Source organism: Crassostrea angulata, chromosome 1 (assembly GCF_025612915.1).
Source record: "Crassostrea angulata isolate pt1a10 chromosome 1, ASM2561291v2, whole genome shotgun sequence".
NCBI lineage: Eukaryota > Metazoa > Mollusca > Bivalvia > Ostreida > Ostreidae > Magallana > Magallana angulata.
In genome coordinates, this window is record NC_069111.1 from 29821801 (window position 1) to 29834300 (window position 12500).

Consider the following 12500-nt stretch of genomic DNA (forward strand, 5'->3'; position numbering starts at 1 on the left):
CCGTTGTATCCAAATAATTTCGCCCTGGTCCATGGGCTCATAAGTGGGTTACACAAGAGTTGTTTTCCATCTTATTAACTGATCCTGAAAAGATGTAGCATTAGGGCTGAATCCAATATTAATGACAGTGACTGTCCCTTACAATTTTTTGGATTTTACAAAATCAGAGAAAGAGTGCAGTGCTGATACTTGGTTGATATATATGCTTATTGCTGTGACTGACCTGTCTGCGAGTCCATACAAAAAGACAGTGATTAATTGGAAAAATCGAGAGCAGTCTAGCAGAATCAGGTGCTTGATCTTAAAACAAGAGGCAAGAAGTTTGATATTTAGGTAATGTAAATTATGTACATATATCTATATTTATATGATATGTAGCAGGAGGCACTAAGGGCTGATCAATATCACATTTGTATTTGTTGGATTAGAGTATGAATCTTATGCCCAAGTCAGCTGACAGTGATGAATGGTTTTGCTAAGAAACCAACGGTTTAACTGGCCTAGATGTATATGGTTCAGTACTACCTGCCTGGAACAACAAGATGCTAGATCATGGACCTAATACCCGAACTCCGAGCAGTGCCAATGTTCAATAAATTTTATCATCCGATGATACGCTATGTAGTAATTCCCTCCATGGCTGCAGGGTATATTTGGTTAAGCGGTGACGAGTATTGTGCATTAGTCACACAGAGATATATCTACGACTTGTTTATCTTTTGTATTGTGTGTTTTGATACTACTGCTGTTGGAAATCAATTTTTAGGAATTGCTCTTGTAAGGTTTTTTAATTACACCGAACCTTTAGTGCGACACATGGTGATGAGAAATTCTGCCCTAGGAGCGTATAGAAGAGGAGACTGGGAGTAAATTGAGAACTGTCGATAATTTCATATTTACATACCTAAAATATATCAGGCCAAATAATATTGACAGCAATTGATAAATAATTCAGCAGTTCTTCATTAAAACGGAGAAAAATATCGAAATGAAAGCTGAGATGGCCATTACAAAAATGGGAATTTGCAGGGATGTGCAAATATTTAAATTGTTTTAGGTGCCTCGTCAGAAGTTTTGTTTGAATATATTCATTGTGACAAAAGAATGAAAAGATTATCAGGGAATAAATCTCTTGGGTATTTTTTGCGGCATTTAGAAATTATTTCTTATTTACATAAAAATTGGAAGTGCTGAAACTAGTGTTGGTCATGGTTAGTTCAATTTTCAGTAATACAACTATCCCTTGATTTTCAAAATTATCAATTAAAATGTTTTCAACAACTGTAAATGATTGTTTGTACTTGCTAAGAAGACTCTATAATATGACTAACCAGTCATTAAACCTTTAGAAATAAGTTGGTAAGTTGTTAAATAATTTTACAGTACCATTTTCTTTAGGGGGGTTGGGGGGATCTTTTTAAAATTTCATACTCTGGTTGATTTCGTACAGTTTTGTATAGATGCGGCCCCTTTACACAATGGGAGTAATATAAATACTGTGTCACTCATTGTTTTCGGATAAATCAGGGCCATATTTTCTAATATCAAGGAGAAATCTTCAGGCACATAGAGGCAACAGTATTACTCTGTGCTGCTGTCATCTCGATGAATGGAGCTCTGGCAATTAAGTTTAAATATAGCAGACCAGACTGCTTCAATATACTACAGTTGTGCTCGTTAACGTGTGAACGCCAACTGCTTGAGGTGTTACATAACCATATTAATTCTATATAAGTGTAAAACGGAAGGAATATCAAACAATTCTCATTGCTTGTAGCAGATCAGCAGATATCTGCTGATCTGCTACAAGCAATGAGAATAAAAAAAAAACGTTTCATTGACTGTTATAGACATTATATCTATAAACCTGTAGCTGAATATATATGTGTGTACAAGATATTGCCTGATACTCCTGGGTGTATTTTCTAACAGATGTCACTTGATGCTGTGAGAAAAACCCCAGAAGGTTATTATGGTTATATTGCTTTTAGGATAAAATATGCATTTTATTTCTATTTGGGGTGTTGAATGCAAAATTGAAAAATCAGATGATATTTCCCCTAATAAGTGTTAAATGTCAGTTTGTATGTGAAAAACATCTTTCTCTCTCTCTCTTTTCTCTCTCTCCATCCGTATTTGGAGTTACTACAGTGTAAGCAGTAAATCATTCACTCCAATTACAAGAAACCCAAAAGATGCTCTTTATTAATGTTTCTGTGATGCAATGAAGTGTTGGGGTGAAAGGCTGTCAATTTTTTAGTTCATTTTGCATTAAGCCATGACTCAAGAGAAATTTATTGCAAAAGGAGTTATTGGAAATTGCTTAACATGGGGTAAATTGAAAAATTGATGGAAAGGGGGGGGGGGTTGAGCTGAAATTTACATTTTTAAAAATTAAAATTAGAAATGTTTCATAGAAAACTATTTCTTAAAAATGAAGATAAATACCTATTGCCTGCTTATTTTTATATAATTTTTTTTTATTGTAGATGAAGAGAAGTGCCATTCATGACAAAAGAACATTTTTGTAAGTAGCATACCCAATTTTATATACTAACTTAAATAATTTTTTTACAAGTTATATGAACAATTTTATTATTATCTTTTATATTGTCAGTTAATGCTTTGGTTGCATGAAGGAAATAAGAGATAATTTCCAATGATTTATCGATGAAAGGTCGGGAGTTGAAGAGGTCAAGTAGCAATCGTAGGGTTGTATTTTCTGTTTGTTTTTTGAATAGTAACAGCATCAAGGAAAGATAAAGACATTATGTTTTGGCAGACTTTTTGATTAATTGAAACCCTGCTTTTAAAACAGATGACTTTGTAGCCAATTTCTCATTTGAAAAGTTACCTCTATAGCAACATTTAGGTTTACCAGTAATATTTATAATGGCCCTTGAATTGGTTGTTTTAAATTATCTTGACAGATTGACAAATGTCTTCGCTGTTTTAAATTTAATAAAACATATGTATATTATATATTGATATTTTCTCTGCCTTTAAAAAAGAGAAGAAAGAATTACTTCGAAATCATGATCTTTACAATTTAAAACCGGCAATATGTTGTTGATCTCCAATTTTTATTAATTGTTTGAGTTGTGGATCCTGGTAATCAATTTCCCTTCCATTGCAGTACACATGTAATTTGACAAAAGGAATATTAGATGGGTGATAAAAAACCCTAAGCTTTTCTCTCCCCCTGGTGGTGTTTGGGTTGGGGGATACAATTTCAGAGACAGATGGGTAAGACTTATTTATCTGATTGTCCCTCAAAGTCGGTTTTAACATTAGGAATCGGCAATGAAAGGAAACAATGTCGCTGTATTCAATTTCATTATCCAACGCTATATTATCAAGAGTGCACTTACATTTCACAAAATGAAAACCCTAATGGCTGCCTATAATACATATTGAATAGGCAGATTTTATTAATCAATTATGAATAAGAGATTGTTTGTTGCAACACGAGTGGCCTCTGGGGACCTGAAATTACATATATATTAAAAGATGGCGAACATGAAATTGATTTGCTTTGGACACTCATTTACTTGCTTAATCAATACCACTTATTTTAACTTTGTCTTTTATGTGGAAAAATAATACTGTAATTGTACAGACGTTTCCGTACATAAACGGTCACACAAGAGTTTATTTTCCTTTAAATCAAGTGGATTCCGTGTTTGCTGAAACTCGGGATATATGAAATATATCTGAGACGCATTGATTCTTTTGTATTTAATGCCTTTGGAGTGCGCTTCTAATCAGTGACGTAGATTTCAGAATTACTATGTAAACAATGCTCCGCAAACAGATCCCGACTGCGTCTTTCAAGAATTATCACATTTCGCTCACTGCTGATGATGAATATTTAATAATTTCGTCATTCACTGTTACGCAAAATCAAATTAAAGAGATACAAGAATTAGATGAAATTTTTTTTCCTGCTCTATATTGATTCAAGAAATAAAACAAAGGCAGCATAGGCTTGTTCTTTCGGGCTACTAGCTGGAGTACTCTCCTTATGGAACACTTCTCTTTAAAGATGCCAAAGTTGTGAGAACCTGTACATAAAAAGATGCCAAAGTCAGTCTATAATTCAGTTATTTAAACGTTGAAGAACTGTCATTAAATCAAAGTATATGATTAAAAAAAAAAAACACACACACACAAATTGTCACCAATGGAGATTTTAGAGTTTGAGTGTCTTTTACTGTTACCTACAGTCTTTTAAATTTGGCGTTATATTCAAGCTACAGTCTTTCATTAAATTTGGTGTTATTTACGAGCTGTGAAATAAATCTCGGCCATCTTTCATAGCCACACATTTTCTTTGAAAAATTAAAATGTTTTTACAATCTGGATTGAGTTGTATTGTTTTAAATATGCTTCACTTTAGAAGTATGCAATTCCTTGTTTGCAACACATCAAAGAAGTGCAAATTGAAACGGAGGTAATTAACTGTCACTTCAGCGCAGCAAGTCACGTGAAATATCGTTGATGAATTTTCATTGTTTGAATTTTTGAAAAAATACTTTTGAAAAGCCAACTACATATCCATGGTAACATGTAAATAATAAACCTACAGGGGGCCAGCTGGAGGTAAAAACGACAGGTGGTTGGTTGCAACCCAAGGACAGGTGAAAAACTTACCTTTGTGTTCAACCAAGCGTATTACAAGGCATGCATGGGTGCTCCAGTGTTCTTTAAATTAACACTTTTCAAGATTATCTATTGCTTTATCAAAATGTAGTAGCATTTGTCTCAGACGCATTCACTTCATGTTTGGAAGTTTCACCAAGGAAACTGGAGCTGAATTCTATTTCAAAATAAGAAATCACAATTAATTAATTCTGCCCTGTAAAAAAGTGAAAAGATAAATAAATTCAGGTAGGCATTTTCATTTTTGTGTTATTCTAAAAAAAAATTTCTTTAATGTTAGTTTATGCATTGTTTCAAAGATATTTAAAATTAGGTGAAAATAATTGTTCTTTTCTTTCAAAGAAATATACCACCTCAGATTATTTTAGAGATATGAAACTGTGTTGTTCCTTTTCCTCTTTTTTTTTTCATTGTTAAAAAAAAGATGAATGGAAAGTGAAAGACACCTTGTAGTTTTATTTATTGCTGGTTTCACCTTTTGTGTAACTTTTGCTTTTGATTTGGACTTGGTTTTCTAACCCCAGAAGTCAATATTAGTTTATGATTGGCATTGTAAGCGTTGGGTTACCGTCACTTGAGTAGATATGTTGTAAGCTGTTTCCTGTGTCCCCCGTCAACAAAGACCCGAAGTGTTTACCTATTGTATGTACATCCGGTGCCTACATGACTCTATCTTCACAAAGAAAATCTTTCTCCCAAAAACAAGCACTCTTCAGGCTTCAAGATCCGAAATATTAATTGGATAAGATTGACCTAAGGCTCAAAAGAGGGGGGAAAAATGGAATTTTGTCTAAGGAAAAAAAGTTGAACTTTGTTACATAAAAGATTAGAAAAAGTAGGTAATTGCACTCATTTTTTGTCAATTTTCAGTGGAGTTGTGTAAATATAGCATTGAAAAGGGTTTTTAAATTTTATCTGTAAAGTAGTGATAAATACCATTGTGGCCAGCGGTGTTTTGAATGAAACGGCTATTGTGAGAGAGGAAGTGCCGTTATACAAATGTAATACCGTATCAATTCCCCAAATTTACCCCCATTTACCTGAGCATAGGTAGTTGTGTATGTATTAATAGATCTAGGTTTAAACTATCTCTGGGTGCCTCTTGATTCGTTAAAGAGAGCTGCACCCTGGTATGCATTTATCAGTAGACTTTATTTAAAAATAAATCATAATCAGACCTGAGTTGTACATTTGTGAAACCCATAAATCACGCACTACTCCAAAATACCAAGTAAATAATAGCTAAACAGAAATCAATGATATCATTGCCCGAAAAAAAAACTTTTGTTTTCATTTTTGTCAAAATGTTAATGTTGATGTGATCGGGGGAGAAATGCCATTATGAAAATGATGAAATGTCATTTCTTGGACAAAGAAAAAACGGCGTAAAAAAATGAATTATTGTCATAATTTAGCAGGTGGCAGTATAGATACTGGAGAAGGACATGTGGAATATTTTAGGTAGTATCATTAATCAAAAAAGATGACTCCCTTTGTTTCATGGAGTTTTTTTGTTTTGTTTTACATATTAGCATATTGCGCTTTTGTGTTGTTTTTCTCCCCTTCTTTTAATTTGTGACCTTGGAGGTCTGTAATTTACCTTGTAGCAATGTACTAGTGACTCAGTTATTACGGAACTCAATAGTGTATTTCATACAGTTATTACTCAAATGTAGAATTTAATAATTTCCATCATCTGCGTTAAATTAGCAATATACAAAGGAAATTTTTTAAAGATAGTTGAAATATGTTTTAAGTGCATTATTTTGTAACATGGTTTTGTTCATTTATTAAACCATGTGATGAAAAAAAATTATTCAAATCTCCATCGAGCTGTGAATTTACCAAATGCATTTGTTCTTGTAATTACACTTCTACAGAATGGATCAGTCATTTAGAAGTCAGAGAATATTTAGCTTATTGAAAATTCTAGGATCCTCAATTATGCAATAGTTGAAAAAAAATCAAGCAATGATGTAAAGCGACAGACCTGTATCTGCACAGTGAAGTCAATTAAAGATGGATTATAAATCACTTAATTGAACTGTTCAGCAGTGTTTAAAATCTTCTGTGAATTGAAGCATAGTTTTTTTTTTTTTAATGCAAATAAAAAACAATGAATATTTATAACAATTAAAGTAAACTGAATTCTCAATTTTCTTTGCTTTTGTACAACCCTTTCATCTATTTTTAATCGCTAAAATGGGATAGCCAAAATTTGTTCTCACCGTCCTGCACATTTTCATGTTGAATTTAAATGTGATTTTTTTTTTTCAAAGTTTAAAGTGGTGATTAATTTTTAAGACATCTAAGAAATGGCCACTGGGCAAGAGAAGATGGAGGGTAGATCCTCTAATGGGATAACTTGTTGTTATCTCCCTTGTGTAAGTGACAAGCATCAAGTGGTCAGTCAGTCAGAAGTCAGTCTTCATTATCATGTTAAATGGAAAATGAGAAAATGTCCCTTCCACGGTAGATAACAAAAGATAAGGGGACAAAGTGGCCACAATACAGTTTTTGTGGTGCCATTGTGGGGGTTTTATTTGGAGGGGAGGGACTGTGGGAAGGAGTGACCTCTTGCTCGAAGAAAATTGTAGAAAAATTGGAGGGAAAATTCAGCAAAAGGATACACGAAGAAAAGGGGAAGAAAAAAAGGAAATCAAATCAGTGAACTAGATTGGTCAGTTAGGTTTAAGTGGCCAACAATTGCGATGATGTAACAGCGGTCATTCTCTCTCTCTCTCTCTGCATCACCGCCACTTGATTTGCTGGGGATCTTGTGGTCACTTTGGTCATCTTGTGGTCAAGGGAGGAGGGCAAAAGTTCAGGAGGGTTTTAACACTGCCCAGCAGTAAGCCAGTGACAGAAGATAGGTTGTAGATAATGAGGACACTGACTCAGGGTGTCCAGCCTCCAGCCTCCTCTCCCCACCAGCTGGGGCTTAATGACCCCAGGTGTTAATTAACTCCCGACTCACCAAGTCTCAACAGTTCTCCCTGTGTTTGCTTGACCTTCTCCCAATTAATTACATGCATGTATATATTTTAATTAAAGATTTACTGATGAAAGGAGTTTGAGATTGCAATTCTCCAGAGAGATAAAATTAAACTGAAATATTAATTTGATGCTATATCTTTTTATTGCAAGTTTTGGTAAATGATAATTGGGTTTTTTTTTTTTTTTAAGCTCACATCTTTTAAAGAAATAATGTTTTTCTTGTTTCAAGAAAAATAAAACACAGCTATCAGTGTTTTGTCCTTGTTGCTTGGTGCTGGAGGAAAGATAGATCATTAATTTAGTTCAATAGAAAATTTCCTCGTGCCTATCAGATCCTTATTTTATCTTTATGACCAAGTTCCCAACCAATGTGACAGCAATTTACATACGTTGTACTTTAAAAATCACTATTCCATGATGTACCAAAGAGAATTAGATATCATTTGGTAATCATTTTGTTAGTGTAAAATTCTTGCCTCCACGGAGAAATTCTAAAAGCTTGGTGTGGCATTTATGTATGGGAGTAAAATGGTACAGATGATGCAAAAATGAAGATAAATGCAAACGCAATACCGTAAATCATGCTGTAATCCCGAATTCAAGTCAACAAGGAATTTCAATCATAAATGCTACATGTCCATTGATTTTCCATCATAAAACTAAAAATCTCTCAACAAATTAAAATGATGGTTATTTACAATGTGCTCCCGAAAGATAATGTCAAAAACCGTTTTCATTTGTTTGGAACACGGTTGTTTCAGATCCAGCTGAGAAATTGGGTGATTAGCTTTCACCTCTTTTCATGATCAAACCAAATAAAGTATGTTTTCAGCATGCACAATTTATTCTCTTAGTACAAAAAAAAAAATAAGTTTGGTCCATCTCTCAAAATAAGATAGTAAAGATGATTACTAGCATTGAGAGAACTTTGGCAGATGAAAAATTTCTCCTTGCCATCCAACACTCTGGGGCATTTAGTGCTTTTGTGCTTCTTAAATTTTTTCCCTTTGAAAATTAATCTTCTGTACATATGAATTTTAAAATTTTTGTGATGATTATTTATCTATTACTACAAGTATACAGATTGCCTACATGCATGCGTAAGGATAATTGTTGTGTAACATCTGCTTACATAAGCCCCCATATATTATGAATTTATAGTCAAGAAAACTATGCATTGATAAGGGATAATTGTGGTGGTGGGGATTTTATTTTGCACAAGGAAATAGAAAGAGTAATTTACTAGCTGAGTAACCTTGCCTTTGAGTATACACTTTTTTTTTTGAAAATGAAACCCTTTATGAGTCTCTTTTCAAAAGAAAAAAAATTTAAAGACAAATTTCATAATATGTTACATAAATGCCTGCATTAATAGTCACAAGCAGGGATTCTTCCCGGTATCAGCTGCTGTGAACAGGTAGTCATTGGGATCTATTACAGCCAAAAAGCTGTATTACTTGAAGCATAAATTACTGTGTATCTATAAGGTTGGTGGTTATTTTTCAATAGGTATAGTCACATAATAACATGTTTTAGCCATATTTGGATTTGGGCATTTTTCTTCATTTGGAAAAGTCAGTTTATTCAAAGTGTTGAAGGTGGGTGGGGAGGGTTTTTTTTTTATTTAATCAATGTAGTTGATAAAAATAGTTTTAACTCATTTTTGAAAAAAAAAAGGATTGAAGAAGATTAATGAAAAAATTAAAGATATTAATTTTTGGGATTGTTTTACAAGAGGTAGGTTTTTTAACTTTTGATTCTAATATTGAAATTTAAAAAAACCCATTTCCATTCTCCAGATTTTCAAACTTACACCCCCCTTTTTCAGTAGAAATTAATATTGATTATCATGTGGTTTTAGAATTCATCATTTTTTTTTCTTTTTGGGGAAAAGTAGAATGCAAAAATCTTTGTTCTGTGGGTGTATGAAAAATATCCATTTTGAAGTGTCATGTCAAAACGACATGAAAAGTTTGCGTGTTTTCTCTCACCCAAGGTATTGATTTGAAGATGAAATGTTTACTTTATTTACCATAAAACACTGGCAGTTTGGCTTTTTATATTTTGATGGTTTTTCTATATCAGGATCTTATTGACGTATGTATCAATCTCGGCTCCAGTCCTCATTAGCTTAGGCTGGACGCATTTTTCCCCTTAATTGATTCATGTATGTTTCAGGTAGGGAAATTATATGTAAACTTCCTGTGGCATTTATAAGGAAATTACTGATTGGCTTTTAGGAAACGGCATACCCACGTACGTAACCGTCAAATGGTAAACAATTTATTTATGCAGGTCGTGCTTAGAAAAGGCGAAGTAAAAAAGAAGGCATGGGCAGAAGAATAAAGATTTTGTCAGGGTTTATAGGCAGTATGTTAATTTACATGTACTGTAAAGAAAATAAGGTTTTAATCTGACTCCATATCTTTGACAACCAAATTACGCATCCAGTTTACATAGAACTTTACTCTTGAAGTCTTTCAGAATAAGTCTTTCAGTGTTGTGCTATCCCCCCCCCCCCCCCCCCCCCCCTCCACGTTGTTGCGCCCATATTCCAAAATATATTTAATCAATGGTATATCAAATGAAATTACAGTATACAAATACATGGTTCTTTTTCCTTTTATAAAAAATATAATGATTTAGATTGTTTAAAAATTGTTAACAAGAGCATTTACTAAGTATAGAGAATTTTGTGGGTAAATGTATGAATAGAAAAATTGCTGATTCTAAAAAAAGATGATATACTACTTTCTTTACTTTAAAGGAAGGTTTCAAGACTGTTCAAGAAAAAAATATGTTGTACAGAATTTATATTCTAAATGAGACAGATATTTTTGTAGAAAATTAATACTTATAATCAAAAATTGACCACTATCACCATGTCCATAATATTCCCTTCAAGGCATTTGATAATATATTGTTGTCATGTTTAAACAAATGTGTATTAATTAATATAAAATTGATTGAAATTACGATAAGTGTATAAGTCCTTTTGCCGATCAAATTTTTTTGTCAGCCAATAAAATTCCTCACAAATCATTTATTTTGTTTTCATTCTATTTGACAAATTTCTGGCTTTGACTTCAAAGCAAGGATTGTATGCCTTTTTTATCATCATTAATGTAGAATTAATGAAAATTAAGCACTCATTTTAAAATTAATTTGACTTAACAAGAATTAAAAGAAAAACATAGATAGGCTATAAACTATTCCAACACTTCAATATTCTTGATTACTTTTCACAGGTATTAAAATTCTGTCCACTGTCAACTAAATGCTATCGCACTGTGATTAATCATGATTATGGAAAATGAAAGTCTCAAGTTTAATTAGTTTGTACTTCAAAATTACATCTTTAAAATTTCCTCTTTATGAGGTTTGTTGAATTTAAACAAGGAGAATTTTAAAAAAATGGAAATTAAAAAAAGTGTTTAAGAACTCATTTTTTTCAAAAACCAATATGAGAGAAACTTGGATTCTGAAACAGTTGCAAATCATGTAGAACTGTCATTGCTATAATCTTTCAGCATGCACAATTTGATTTTTTTTCCCTCTTTCATGTTGTCATGGAAACTTATTTTGAATGTAAATGTGATGTGTGTCTGAGGCCTAGCTATTTTCCACAATAGAAGAGGACGCTGTGCACATGCAACTTAAAAGACTTTCTGCAAATTTGATCTCTGCAAGTGAATACCAATTAAGACTTTTAGCATTCAGACACATTTTTTGAAACCTTCAGAAATTGTAGAATTGATTGACTTTTCAACTCTACCACTGTTCATAACTGGATAATTAATGGCGTAATAAATGTGGATTTCATCCTTTCGATTTATTGGAATGGCCTTTATAAAAGAACGATCCTTATTTGAACAAAAAATAATAGACTTCACTTTGTGTGCTATTCAGAGTCATATAGAAGTTAGATAAGATGACAGATGATGAAATTCTAGCATCATGCAACGTTCCTTGGTACTTTATTGGTGAGAAATTGCGTCAGAGTCAGGGTCTAAATCAGCTGCAAAGAATGAAAAAAAAAATTACCAATGGTTAGAATTAACTACATTTCCATGCCTAAGAATGTGTAAGTAAATGCAACAGAGGGATGTTGGTATAGGGGATTAGTTCTGTCCCATAGAAACATCTGAGTCACCCAACAAATTAAAGAGATTCACCAGTGATGATAAGTTGCTTGTGATCGGCAGGTGTCCACCTTGAAATAAATCAATTTCCACTCTGGTCGTTCAGCAAGCACTGTGACGAAATTGATCGGTGCCCTGTTTTGATTGGTACTTAGGTTCAAATCTCTTTTACATAGGCACTTCCTTCAGCCAGGATATAGAGGGAGCCTGCATCAGAGGTGATCTGATCCTTTAATTGCATCCCAATATCCTAAGTCAGTTTATTTTGATGTTTGGCCAACCTATATGGTGATTATCTCGGCCATATTTTAATTGCCATCAATAGTGGAAGAATCACCTGCCAGACATTTAAAAAAGCTTGATAAGTATGTAAATGAAACGGAGACACCCAAATGAAGTAAGAAAATGGCCGTTTCCATGGCAGCAAAATGTATGGGTAATCTCCTCGTACCATTGGTCTTAGGGCCCAGAACAAAGAAACGGAAGAGTAAATACATTAAGCCTGATGCTGTTGTTCCTATTTCGTAATGAAAATTCGATTGAAAAATAACTTAATTGATGATAAAGAGCTTAGAATGTCAGCTTTGTAGGTTTTGGGGAGAGTTATGATTGTATATACAATCGAGCCTTCATTTGGTCTAAAGTCCATAAATGTGTTGATGTAGAAAGCAACACAATCGGGTGGTTATTTGAAGATTA

At 33.2% G+C, this 12500-nt stretch overlaps 1 protein-coding gene and 1 long non-coding RNA gene across 6 annotated transcripts in view; one reads left to right on the forward strand and one right to left on the reverse strand.

Annotated features, from left to right (window-relative positions):
- LOC128183158 (myoneurin-like) overlaps positions 1-12500 on the forward strand; it is a 25775-nt gene that overhangs the window by 3009 nt on the left and 10266 nt on the right. The window contains exons 1-2 of one of the 4 annotated variants that reach the window (XM_052852066.1): positions 1-333; positions 2490-2527. The exon at positions 1-333 is cut by the window's left edge and continues 1882 nt beyond it. The gene's annotated coding sequence lies outside the window, so the exon portion shown is untranslated. Of the gene's footprint in view, positions 334-2489; positions 2528-4802; positions 4891-10618 lie in introns of those variants that run through there. The other 3 variants (XM_052852057.1, XM_052852082.1, XM_052852073.1) reach the window with 3 other exon arrangements.
- On the reverse strand, positions 2562-6637 carry LOC128183276 (uncharacterized). 2 transcript variants are annotated; one of them, XR_008243570.1, is made up of 3 exons: positions 5300-6637; positions 4654-4819; positions 2562-4064 (listed from the first exon to the last, which is right to left on the reverse strand). It is a non-coding gene; the product is annotated as an uncharacterized LOC128183276 (long non-coding RNA). The 2 variants fall into 2 exon arrangements; XR_008243569.1 differs by lacking the exon at positions 5300-6637 and adding an exon at positions 5016-5286.